The 5,723-nt window shown below is 38.3% G+C and overlaps 1 protein-coding gene across 2 annotated transcripts in view; it reads right to left on the bottom strand.

Moving 5' to 3' along the window:
• LOC107599845 (GPI-anchor transamidase-like) overlaps positions 1-5,723 on the bottom strand; it is a 46,737-nt gene that overhangs the window by 15,619 nt on the left and 25,395 nt on the right. The window lies entirely within an intron of this gene.

Raw genomic sequence — 5,723 nt, 5'->3', positions numbered from 1 at the left:
CCTGGCGGGGCGCGGCGGGGGGGGGGGGGGGGGGGGGGGGACATAATAGATAACAGTATTAACAGCAGACAAAACAAGTCCTTTTTTAAATGTAATGTTTTCAGACTTGGCCTGGGGTGAAGACTAAACAAATGACTTGTTTTGTGTTCCGTAAAATTGAAGCACCCTCTAATCTAGCTACATTACGATGCAGTGGGCTGAAGAAGCCAAAGCCTCACCCCGTCAGCCACCCCCTCCGCAAATGCCCACAGTCTGCTAGTTTGAGAGGTGGGATGATATTTTGGCCCTCGTGTAGGCCAGCAAAGCCCAGGACCAGACGAAAGAGTCTGCTTTAGCCCGGCTGTCTGCAACTTCATACATGAGTGGCTGCTGAAATTAAATTCCGTATGGAGCTCTCAATTCCACACAACAACTGACTGAGACCGAGTGTGGAGTGGAAGGTACCAAAACAAAAACAAATTGTCTCTGATAATGAATGGAGGGAAGAAAAGAGAATGTGGTAGAAAACCCCCATGAAATCCCATTGGACTACATTTCTGTGGTACCTGTAATTTCTCTTTGAATAATATGTATCTCTATATTTCGCTTAAGAAAAACATGCATTCAGAGTTAGCTGAAGCAACACTATACGGTTAGCTGACAAATAAAACGAATCGAGCATTTTAAATATTCGTCAGGTGATATGGGGGTGATGATTGACAGGTCATTTTAGAGGTGTCTTTGCTATTCACTGAACAAACAGCAAACAAACTGAAAAGTGTTTGCATGAAGAATGAGGACCAGAGGTTAACAAAACGATTGTAGCGCAGCTATGTGTTGGAGAGCGGAGGCCATTGGTAATCTATAGTTGGGCACAGCATTTCAGACGACAAATCATTCTTGTATTTCAATGAGCGGCCTGGGCAGCCAATTCACGGCCCACTGGGATGAGGCTTTTTTCTGTTGGTTGACAAAATGGCCTGTCATTCAAGCCATGTGTATAATATAGGCACATTGAACCACTTTTGGTCTAAGTTCAAACGGCTAGACTTGAATTACTGCAAACCAGAAAAGCAACAACAGCACAGCTAGATTATTTACTGTGAGCCTGTCGGCTACAACATCTGCACTCGAGCAATAGAACAGCAATAAAAACATTGCAGCAGCAATGTAACAAATCGTTTTTCACAGTTTCAAGTAATATTATAAACTTCATTTTTTTCATTTATGTTTTCGGAAAATTGTGCATGGTGTTTATGCATGCAAAACTCCACACTGCCAGCAATGGGGTTTCTAATATGACCTGAATTGGATTTAGCATGCTGCTATGCATTAGATTTTAGGCATTTTGGGAGATTGTCTGGTGGTTTCTTACTTGGCCGAGTCAAAAGAGCCTACCTTCTTTATGAAGTTCTGATCCCAAGATCTAGATGCATACCAGTATGCCAGATTCATCCTTCAAATCCTTATTAAGAATCTCTTTAACAAGCTGTACAGTTCAAGATGTAATTCATGTATGTAATACAAAGATGCAGGACAAGTTGCACAACAAAATGTAATACTTAGGCCTAATTACAGACAACAATTACTGTCACTGGAGGTTGCAGAGTATCTGCAGGGTTTCTACTCAACTCCATTATTGTTGTAGCTACATCACACTGCATTTAAATAAAGGCCTAGACAAATCAAAGCGACAAAAATGAACACCACCTCACATTGCCTGCCTTTTAGGCAGAATGTTGTTTTATCAGACCACAGAGACTACATCTATTGGCCAATTAGCATGTATGTTCTGTGCCTGTGTGAGCAGATATAACTCTCCATACCAGCAGGTGACAGTAGTCTGTATTCATCATTCAAAAAGAGAAACCAAAAGACTTACGCTGTATCTGAAATCGAATACTTCCCTACTATACAGTATGCGAAAAACAGTACAACAAAAGAGTAGTATGTCCTAGTATGTCCATTCTGAAGTGTGCATTCGATGGACACTTTACTGTCCCACGAGGACACGGGAGAGCATTTATGAATGGCGGTGAAGTGACGCAACTGACACCGATAGGTCACATGATAGTAACAACATGATGGCTGTAATACGTCCGAATCATTTTCATACTACCCATATTCAATACTATATAGAACATACTTTTTTATCGGTCACAAAGTAAGTTCAAATTAGGGCTGGGCGACAAAACGTTGAAGAAAATTATTGTGATATAATTTTCTTCAATAAAACGATAACAAGAGTTTGATATAATGTTTATGCACCAAAAGCGGAATGAAACTGTGCTACTCATTTGAACCATGCCACACTGACCATTTATCCACTCGGCCCAAAGTTTAAATGCTGCGCAGCGCAAGCTTACTAGAGCAAATGCGTTTTCTCACTGATGAGTCTTGGTCACGCGAGCACTAAACAGCGCTGTGAGATCCAGTGTGAGGCCCTTGAATTCAGCGGAAAACATAAATACCTTGGTGATTGAAACTAGTTTAAAGCCAGATGAAACAGCACTGACAAACTGAAACACTATGCGCAATGATGCAGTTAGAAGGCTTTTCAATCTACAAATCGCGATCATTTATCATGGATTTACTGTAGTAACGGCACCATGGTATTGTGGCAGAAATGTGGGATAATCATAAGAAATGTTATGATATTATTAATGTAAACATGAATTAAATGTATTAAAGGAGTAAGGGAATATGACTTCAGTATTTCTTTTGTGATTAAGCTATAGAGTTTGTGCATTTATACAAAATATCTTTAGACTATTGTTTTTCATACAAATACTTAGAAATTATATATACATTTTTACCATGTTATTGAGGTGCTATATGTGTGGTTTTAACTGTGGTTATCATGTGCTACTATGGAAGACCAGTGGTTAATTTTATTAAAACTCAAAACAGTCAGAATAATTACATTTCACCATATAGAAATGAGGTAATAAAGATTTGAAATTTATGATGATAATTATCAATATCAACTGATATGAAAAATTTTATCGTGATCATTTTTTTGGCCATATCGCCCAACCCTAGTTCAAATTCAAATGTAGTACCTACTCAAACAGAATGTGATTTTGCATGAACCACTAGGGCTGCGGATATATTATGAGAAGCCCTCTTGAATTTGTTTTTTAAATGCTTCCATTACTTCTGTCCGTTTCTTCTCTTTTCACTAAGCTGAACAGCCAATCAGAGTGATCTTTCACTTATGGACTACAGCGCCAATTCAACATGCTCAATAAAAAAATTAAAAAAACCCGCAGACAGGAGTTCGACTAGTGGCAACAGTACCAAAAACTAGGCCAATAGAAGCTCATCAATGACCCTACATTGGCCGATGGACAATCATCAGATTTATGTGTCCATAAAAGTCCTCATGAAATCAAAACTGACCCAATTTTACTTAGTGCACATTACTATTCATGCAGTGAACAATTAATCAGCGCAAGTTAATCCACAATTGTTTGTCTTCATAATCTTTAATCTAAATATGAAAATTTACTTCCCCTCTGGAATGGCATTCCTCTGTTGAGCTTGGGTTGAACAACCTAAACCTCACCCCTCCAACCATCAGTCTACTGGAAGGAGGTGCGCCAAAATCAAGCTCCGCCCTCTGATTTATTCATTCAATATTCTGTTTTACTCTGAAATACATCACAATATTGAAGTAAAGTCGGTCGCAACTTATGGTTCATGAGGACTTTAAAGTGAAGCTCTGCTTTGTTGCATCACCAACAGTCGTTCTTGCATAAGCCGCTGGTAATTGGCAACTCTCATTGAAAACTAATGCCTTCCTGTCGATTTACTACTGTAAATTGCTGTTGGTGTGAACGCACCTTCAGATTCTTGTTGAAAACTGTAAGCATGAGCATTAGTAATGATACTTGCCTTAGCAAACACCACTAATAAGCGCCAAAGCATTTTGGGAAATATGTGCCAATGCAAGCTAATGAATCATTCAAAGAGACTCAACATTATTCAACATCCGTCACTGCATTTTGCAACTATTTAACAGGATGAACTTTTAATCAAAGAGTTTTGGTAAATTTATTAGAAAAACCATTAGGTGTCTAAAGAGGGCGACTGTTTACTGAGAGTACACTTTCATTTCCTTCATGCCCACGCCGCACCTCCTGATTTATTTTTCATTTCGTAACATCACCTGACATTTAATTACTTTGAGACTTGAGACCTGCACTAGGCAGTCAACATCATCACCCTGGGCAAACCTGAATTACAATACAATCTTGTAAAGAGTGGGCACGTATCATAAAGACGAGTGGGGAGTCTATTAAACCATCCTCCTCTGTAAAACTTAATTTACCTAATGGAAGCCCTCTGATACAGCAGCAGAGACTGCGGAGGAAAAGAGGCGGAAACAGGATGGCTGCAGAAAGATTTAGTGTCGTAACACCTCTACTGTCATGCTCAGAGAGACGTCTCATGGAGGGGGAAAATAAGAGTTGTGTTGCTTTTAAGCACACTGGAGAACATGATGTTCTGCTATGCTGAAGCCTGAAGGGCAATCCAATTCACCCAAAAATGCATATTCTGTCATCATTTACAATCCAGTATGACCTTTTATTAGAGAAACAAACATTTTTGGAGGACTACACTTGCAAATTTTTTTAATATAGGTTGATGCTGGGGTTCAACTGAACTGACTTGAGCTGAATAATGACACTATTGTCTTCTGAATAGTTGAACTGAACTTGTTTCATAACTGATCAACTCTACAACACTGACCCTGTTATTAAAGTAAATTGAATCAAAATTAGAATAAAAAAATTAGCTGTATGACACTATTGTCTCCTATAGAGCTGCTTTTTTGTTTCATAATTTACTGTTTATTATACTATATAAATAAATGTGACTTGACCACAAACAGTAAACCTGGGGCTGTCACATTATATTTGAAGCTCCCCTGAAGCCATACAATAGCCTTGTGTGAGGAAAAGATTCAAATGTTTTCAATATGCAATTTACAGGTGTGATTGAGTCATTCTTTTGAGAATGGTTCACAAAACGTCTAAGATTTTTTTAAATGTTTTTGAAAGAAGTCTCTTATGCTCAAGACTTAGTAAAAACAGTAATATTGTGAAATATTATTACAATTTACAAGAACTGTTTTCAATTTGTATGTTTCGATATATATATATAAATATATATATATATATATTAGTGCTGTCAAACGATTGAAAAAAATAACTAATTAATCGCACATTTTTTCTGAAATTAATCGCGATCAATCCCACCTAACATTAAAGGGGTCATATGATGTTGCTAAAAAGAACATTATTTGGTGTATTTGGTGTAATGAAATGTGTTTATGCGGTTTAAAGTAAAAAAAAAAAAAAAATTTTCCACATACTGTACATTATTGTTTCTCCTCCATGCCAGCCTTTCTGAGACGTGCCAATTTTTACAAAGCTCATTGGTCTGAAAAGCGAGGTGTGCTCTGATTGGCCAGCTATCCAGTGCGTTGTGATTGGCTGACCTCAAGCGTGTGACGGAAATGTTACGCACCTTACCATACTGTGATGCCGTGTCCCGGCCGGAGCGACGAGACAAAAACATTAAAACCCATTATAAACAAGGCATTTGTTGCATCCAGGTGGGGACATAATTACGGATTATAATACCTTATACTTTCTTTTTGCACGTTGCATTGCATCGCACCGCGTAAACATACAACCATGTCTGCATTTGTGATCGGAGAAATGACAAACAACAAG

Source organism: Sinocyclocheilus grahami, unplaced genomic scaffold (genome assembly GCF_001515645.1).
Source record: "Sinocyclocheilus grahami isolate Dianchi unplaced genomic scaffold, SAMN03320097.WGS_v1.1 scaffold273.1, whole genome shotgun sequence".
NCBI lineage: Eukaryota > Metazoa > Chordata > Actinopteri > Cypriniformes > Cyprinidae > Sinocyclocheilus > Sinocyclocheilus grahami.
This window is presented reverse-complemented; position numbering and strand designations above follow the sequence as displayed.